The sequence below is a fragment of the Corvus hawaiiensis genome, chromosome 1 (assembly GCF_020740725.1).
Source record: "Corvus hawaiiensis isolate bCorHaw1 chromosome 1, bCorHaw1.pri.cur, whole genome shotgun sequence".
Classification (NCBI taxonomy): domain Eukaryota; kingdom Metazoa; phylum Chordata; class Aves; order Passeriformes; family Corvidae; genus Corvus; species Corvus hawaiiensis.
Window position 1 is genome coordinate 3,131,449 of NC_063213.1, and position 8,267 is coordinate 3,139,715.

The following is an 8,267-nucleotide window of genomic DNA, read 5'->3' on the forward strand; positions in this document are numbered from 1 at the left end:
TCAAAGTTTCCCCTGTCGGTGTTTCATGGAACATTTATTTATTCCTGCTCTCCTGGGTGTAAATCAGTTGTAACACTGAGTTAGTTTTTATGTACATTCTGCTCATGAGTTTTTCAGTATAGATCAATCCTAAAGCTGACATGGTTTTCACCCAGCTGTTTTTCATGGGGTTTTGCAATAAGAATTTTCTCACATTATTCAACACAATATTGTGTTGCACTGTAGGAAAGAGTCTAATTATCTGATTATAATTGTGCAATACACTCACTATTGCATTGTTGTCTAAAAAACCCCCAAAACCACTTTGTGGTTGAATTACCTGATTTTGGTTTTGATTTTAATCCCAGAGACTGATGGACCATCTGTTCTCCTGAGGTAATTACATTTCTGGGCAAATACCAGTGCTCTGATGACCACTGCTTGAGCTGGAAGACTCAAAAAAAAAGAAAGTTTCATCCCTGTAAGACCAGATTCTGTCTCATTTGAGGGTTCTGACTCAGAAATCTTTAGTTACAGCATTTTGCCCTCTCAGAAATTGAATCAGCTCTTTTTTCCCTACATATAACTTGCAGTGCTTGGCCTTGAGCTCACAAAGTTTCCCTCATGGGAAAGATTTTGGTTCCTGTTATGATTTCCTTTTTCTGTGATTCTCCTTTTACAAAGTGCCAGCACTCAGAATAATGAGTCTCCAGTGGGCAGATCACATAAAGGATTTATGTGTTGGATTCCTTTTATAAGTAGAGTCAGTTGCACAAAGGATCTGGGTGGCCTAATGGTAAAATAAAAGTTGGTAAATGGTAACATAAAAATGCAAAAATTTTCATGACAAAGAAATGCTTAAGTGTGTCCTCTTTTCTTCTTTCATTATAAATAAAAGTATGGCTTGAGAAGCTCAGCTGTGCATATACACAACATGAAAACTTGAAGAAGGAGAGAAGGACCTCATTTTTTCTGGGATCAGGGGTGAATGAATAAATGAATGAACCAATGAGGAACAGTGGTTGAATATATATCAGACTTGTGTCTTTGTATTTACTTCTATTTACATATTTTGCATTGCATTTTAAATAACTGGTAATTTAAATAAATCTGTGTGTTTACATTCTTCGATCTTGCTCTGTGTACAATCTTTAGCTAATCAAAAGGCAATCAATTCTTAGCTAAATGTCCTCTTAGAAGGCTCTTTTTACACTCTCCCATGACTATTAAGAAATTGGCCCTTCCCAACAGTTTGGGTTTTGGGTTAAACTGAGCCAAGCGTGATATTTCCACAAAGCTGAGAGACTGGGGAGAAATGCTAACGAGGTTTTGTTGAATGACAGGAAGACCTGGAACACACCAAGAACTTTGTTGTTGTTTTTTAGAGAAAATGGTGGTGGAAAGAGTCTTCAGTTGATTGTTCAGAGAAAGGTTTGTCTCATCAATAACAGAGCTGAGCACATTTCCTTAAGTTTAAGGTGAAGAGTTACACAGGAAGGCACAGAAACAACTCATTTCCCATAATTTTTGCCAGCACAGCACTCTGGTTTCCCACCATCAGGAAAGTTCTGTAGATCCCACAGATCTCCTGAAACAGCTCTTGTCACAAACCTGCTCTTTTATTACCTTCCCTCCCAGATGTGTTTCAAATCGTGCTTGTATCAGCATCCATCTTTAAAATCACCACAGAAACGGCATTCTCTGAGTAGTGGGTATTTTATCACACCCAGAAAGCTCAAGGATAAACTTTGTGACTCTTTACGTGTTCTGAGCTCTTTAATGAGGGAGTCACAATGTGCTTGTAAAGTCACGGACATAAATCCTTTCTTATTGTGGGTCCAACTGTAAATAATGCAAGATTTAGTTGTGTGGTTCATTGTAATAGGCAGAAATACAGCAAGCAAGAAACAAAAATCTTATGAGAATCTCCCCTCAGAAAAAAACCATTTTTTTTTAATGTGAAATTAAAGATTTACTTTAAATAGAGGAAGGGAAATCTTCCACCACATGATATAGCCGTGCAAGAAGCTCAGTGCCCTGAGGAAAACCAGTCTGGGATGGTGTGGACAATAGGTTTATGTAAGGAGTTTAGGGAAAAAAAGAAAATAGGTTCTGATAAAGGAAGCCAGGCTTTGTAATTCAGTTCATCTTTGAGAAACACCTGGCGAGGGATTCCTCTTACCGAAGATGAATGTGAAAAGTCAACCAAAATCAGATATCTGGTCTGGCTGGGATTTATCTTATTTGATTTCAGGGCTTGATTCATTTCTCCACACAAAGGAATCTGGTTCCCTTTGGCCAGGCAGCCTCGACCTGCCACGGCTTCAGTGTTCCTGTGTCATAGCTGGCTGCTCCTGGGAATGTTAAACCAGAGAATCACAGACTGGGGAAGGTTGGAAGGGAGACTGGAGGTGTCTGGTCCAATCTCCTGCTCCAGCAGGGCCCCCAGAGCACATGACTAAGGATTGTGTCCAGATTGTTTTTGAATATCTCCAGTGAGGGACACTCCACACCCTCTCTGGACAATCCAGTGCTTGGTCACTGCATAGAGAAGAAGTTCTTCCTCATGTCCGGGTGGAACTTCTTGGGCATCAGTTCCTGCCCATTCCTCTTGTCCCGTTGCTGGGGCCCACAGAACAGAGCCTGATCCAACTTCTGAGCCCTCCCTGCAGACACTTAAAAACACTGATAAGATATTTATATTATTATTATATTATATTATATTATATTATGTGTTACATTGTATTATATTATATTATGTTATGTTATATGACATCTCAGTTGGTTCTGATCACCTCTTATTGGGAAACACAACTGAGCCTTGAAGTGTGTGAATTTATGCAGGATCTTGGCCAATACAGTCAATGGACTCTAAAGAACCATTCAATGGACTAAACAGACTAAAAGGTTCCATTTTAGGTGATTATCGACCCCAAAGGAAGCTGAAACATCCTATTTGCATCTGGACACTGACATGTTGGTATCTGAATTTCCCAATGTCTTTAACAAACTCCACCTCATGATGCCTTGAGAGGCCACCTAAAAACAGAGACGAGACAGGAGTAAGGTGATGCCTTTTCCTGGTCTTAAAATCAAGAGCCAAACACGGTTAGACGGGAAAAAGGGATTTTACCTTGGGATTTATTTTAAGGATCCTTAGGTGCACAAGTCCAGGTGGAATGCACCCCAATGCACCCTGCAATGCATACACCCCCAAAAGATCTGGTATAACATTATAGGTGTTACTAATTAGCAGATCTATCAAAAATTCCCCAATGAGAGGCTCAAGTGAGCCCCCCTCCCCAAGGAACCTTCCCCTGGATGGTTCTATCTCAGGTTACAGAATGTGTTCTGGAGAGGACCTTGGGGTCTGGGGCACACTTTCCTCCACCTACAAAGCTTCTAAAATGTTGAGTCCCCTAGCTGAACAAACAAGGCCAAGAATGTAGGGAAAAAGCACTAAGAATACAGAAGTTGTAAAAAGCTATAGCAAGGATATAAAAGAAAAGGCAAAAAATCTTCATGGCATCGAAGGAATAAGGCAGGTATTTATTTGAAAGGCCTTCAAAGGTACCCCTGGGGGCCAGAGGCCACTGCCCAGATGGACCCCAAGGTGGACCCCAGGGCACGAGTTCTTCACACTTTTATAGGTTGGGTTCATTTGCACATCAGGGTTAATTCTCCAATTAAAGCTTCAGTTAATGATGTAATTCCCCTCAGCTTGCCCCCCTTAGAGGCTCTTTGGTTTACACATTGTGGGCCTAGGACAGTCTGGGTGTCCTTGCAGAGCAGGCCCAGAGAGGCTTTGTTGTGTCTGCCCAGCACAGAGAGCAGAGGTTAACAGGCTACAAGGAACTTCAGAGTCACACACCAGGCAGGGCAGGATTTGAAAAATATAAAAGTTAAAACCTAAGGCATGACTCACACCTGCCTTTGAAGTCACTAAAAGAGACAGGATGGCTTGGGACTCAGGGCCTCCTACCACAACACAGCACGAAGGAGGAACTGTAAGAGTAAACTGGCTAATTAGTTCAGGCTGGCAATTAACCACAGTGGGAGCTCACTTTTCCATCTTACCCAGCCTGCATTGGGTATTCATAACCTAATGTGTGAAGTGTGCGGAATTTCACCCCCCAACCAAACATCCGTAGCTGAGCTCTCATCCGTCCCTCCGTTCAGAGATGGTGGTGGAGAGGAGCACGCCTTGAGGAAATGATTATCTTGTCCTCTGTAGACATCCAAATTATGTCAGGCAGATTGCATTCAGCGGTGCCTGTGACTGTGAAAGTAACCTGGAATAATCAGTTCACGTTTACATTCTTAATGTCTGAAATTAGGTGAGACGAGTACTGCTGTAGGAGGGTGAGGTGAGCCGCTGGCTGAGCTCCCTCTGCAGTCAGGGGAGAAATTGGGATAATCAAAGGGAAAAGTCTGGAAAAAAGATGCCCTTTTGGTGATGAGGCCCTGGCTCAGGGTGCCCCTGCTCAGGCTACCCCTGGATGCCTGGAAGTGTCCAAGGCCAGGTTGGACAGGGCTTGCAGCATCCTGGGATAGTGGAAGGTGTCCCTGCCCTGGCAGGGGGTGGCACTGGATGGGCTTTAAGGTGCTTTCCAAACCAAACCATTCTGGAATTCCGTGATTCTCCCTTTTAAACATAAAAGAAGAAAAGACCAGTATACACCAGTAACTAAAGTTCTGTGTTGTTAAAAAAAGGTTATTCCTGTTTACCCAAATTCTGTTTTATAGGCTCAATCTATACTTGGGAGAAACATGAATCTTTTCTTGGCCCTTACAAAGAGAACAAGCTTAGTCTTAAACATGCATTTTACTGAATAAAAATCAGGGTTGTTCTCCTCCTCTTGAAAATGAAACAGACTTGAAATTGAGTTGAAATGGCCAGAGGAAAGCAAGCAAAACAATGAATAATACAATGCATAAAACTATTTCTGAGGACAGGAACAGCTGGTCTGTCAACTCTTTAGAGACTATTAATAGGAATGAAGATTTCATTGTGTGTCACTGGGAAAAGTAACTTCCCTTAGGCTGGAAAAAAACTTGAATAAAATACAATGGAAGTAGAGAAGGGATCGCTGGCAGATCTGTTGGTTTGGTTTTTTTTAAGTAGAAATGCTGAAAAGATTAAAGGAGTTTATTTTTAAAAGAGTTAAATAATATGTTTGTGGAAGATGAGTACAAATCAGATAAGTTTTTCAAATTCACACAGCATCTTAGATACTTGGGTGGAATCAAGTTTACAGATTAAAACAGGTAGGACAGAATCCACATAATCCAAGGGTCTGTGATTTCTGCCTTTATTTCGGAGGTGTCCCTCGAGTCAGGCCACGGAACAGTAACAGAATATAGGCACATATGGAGTCAGAGCCCCAGGACAGAGCAGGAGTCAATTTTATCCAAGAAAAACAGTGAGGAGATAACACAGGGAGGGTTTACAGAGAACATGAACTGGACAAATTATCTTTATGCAGCTCCAAGCACTTGTCTGATATTTAGTGCCTTCCCTGTTTAGTATCTCAAACCCAGCCTATTGCCTCCAGGTGTTTTATTTTCCTGCTCTCACCCCTTGGGCTCAAACACCCCACAGAGATCACCCTCAGGAATAAAACCTCCAGCCTTTTTTTATACCCTCCTCTTTTAAATACTGTGAAGTTTTGCTGTTAATTACAGTCACAATATGTTTCTCAGTAACATCATGTTCTGCCTGAGCACTGAATTATGTACTTTCCTTAATTGCAGCCTCCTTCCCATAATCCCAGGGCTTTTTGTTTTGCATCTTTAGTCAGATTTATCAAAAGGTTGTTTAGAAATGTCAATAAATTCACCTTTATGCTCTGCTGATGGCTCGTCCTACAGTGTGGGGCTGGGGAATTCCCTATTTTCCAACCTGAGTGAGTGCTGGTGGGGGCACTCAGAGAAAATGCAGGTGCCCTTCAGGAAGATTTTTGTTATGAAAAAGCCACTTTCAGGTAACATATGGTATTGAAACTCCATTCTCCAGCTTCCACAAAGGTGCTCAGCAGCTCAGCAAATGTCAAGTAATTTTCATGAAATGGCACCAATTGATTCAGAATATCCATGAGGGGGATTAGGAGAAATCTCAGGTCTGTTGCCTCATTGATTAAGTTTCATACCAACACAATGGCTGGTTGTTGCTAACAAGAGGACGTTTTTATGCACATCTGCTGTATTCTGAGCCCAGGGTGATGTTGTGGAGCAGCAGGAAAACAAAGGTTGCTCTTACCTTTGATTAATTTTCCTGTAATTCTTGGAGAAAAAAAAAAAAATAAGCCTTAGTTATAGGCAGCTTATCAGGCAAGGATCTATTTTGTGACAAAAAGTAGCAAAATGCATCAGAGCGGACAAAAATATTTTGAGAAAGAAGTATGATTTCTTTCCTGCATTATTTCATTATTGGATCTTCTTTGGGTACATACAGAGAAACAGCAAAGAGTAAAATGAATCAAGCAAATTAATACGATGAACAGAAATTAGTTTTTAGACTAACTAAGGTTTTAGCCTATAAAAGTATCTGTTTAAAGCAGTGAAGGGATGTAAGAAGACTGAGGAACTCAGAGACTTTAATATAGGTGAGGTTTATAACACTAACCTCAGCAAGAAGTTACAAAAACCCAATAAAAACAGGCTTGATTTCCTTATTAGGATGGAAAAATGGTCTTGCAAGAGGAGTTTCCAGCTAATTGATTTAAATCTCAAGGATGGGAACGTGGCCTGCTGTTTTGATCAGCTGGACATGAGACAGGAAAAGCAGATGGAGAAAAGAAAATGTATGAGAAAGCAAATAATGAGAGACCACGTCTGCTCCATGAAGCAACACCTTCTCCTAAAAACTGCTTACAAATACTCATGTCAAAAAACTACGCAAAAAACTACCCAAAAAAGTGGTTCACACTTGGTTTTGCTCCAAACTGGTTGTGACGACCTAAAAAACTTCATATAAGTGACTTTTGAGGCACTTGGGATGTTTGATAGGTCTCTACTTTGCATTTCTCTTTGCATTAGAAGTAGGAAGTGCCTGATACCATGTGGAGCCTGCCTTGTAGTGGGATCCTAAAAATTATTCCAGTGTGACAGAAACCACCTTGCTGACTAGTGAAAGTGGCCACAGCTTGAACTTATCTATTGCAGATGGGGAAAAAAAGTCAAAATCAGACTTCAAATTATTTTAAAAAAAATTTCATCTCTTTATTTTCTCACAAATTTGATTCTTGGAGCAGCATTTGAGGCTTACCTATGCAGGTCAGGGTTCAAGTGCCATTTTGCACAAATGAAAGACAATAGTATAGAAAAGAGAAGGTTAAGTGAGAATTTGGTTACAAATGTTATCTACTGTATATCTGAAATATTTGGGTGGAGCTGGAAAACCAGACACAGGACTTGTAGGAGAGCTGCATGCTTATGGACGAAGCTGCATAAATAAATATTTTTTCTAATGGCATTGGATGCCTATTTTGGGATAACTTAAGCAAGCCTTGAATCTCCTCTGTGCAGAACTTCTGTGCTTAACACCACTGGGAAATAATGAATGATAAACAGGACAGGAAACAGGACTTCAGTCTTATCAAGGGAAAATGCTTTTGTCATGTCCATAGTTTTGGTTCTCCCAGGTCCTGAAAATAGCTCAGTGCAATCTTTAATGGGGCAAAAGCCAGAGCTGCTGCCCAGGTCCTATGAACCCTGACACTAAAAAATTTTTTTTTCCTCATTTTTTCTTCCCTCAAAAGTCTAAGCTGTAGGCAAGAAAAGCTTTAACTTTCTCAGCACCAAGAAATAAACCTGAGCTCAAGACATCTTTGTGACACAAGGGCCAAAAAGATCTTGTTCAAGCCGTGGAGGGAATTCTGTGATTGCACAACATTTTCCATCTGAGAGGAGGGGGATGCTGAAACTCAGAAACGCCATCTCTAAGAGTCCCAAAGGGAATCCCACGCTGTCAGACCCACTCAGACCCCAGATCCCTGGAAAACCTGCAGCCACGCTCCTGGCCCCATCAGCAGGAGGAGTGAACGCAGCCTCTCTGCTTGCACAGAGAATTTCTGCTTCCAAAAACACCCTAAAACACACGTTGGTGTCCCAGCTCCCTGTTTTGCAGGTGGGCGACCAGACAGGTGCATGGAGGTGAATCCAATATCCCCGGGGGATCCTGGAGAATCTCTGTCCATCTTCTCCCATCCTGCGCGGGGATGCCGGGGGTCTCCGGGAGGTTCGAGGCTCTCGGGGCGGGTCTTGGGCAGGTGGGGGCGGGCAGAGCC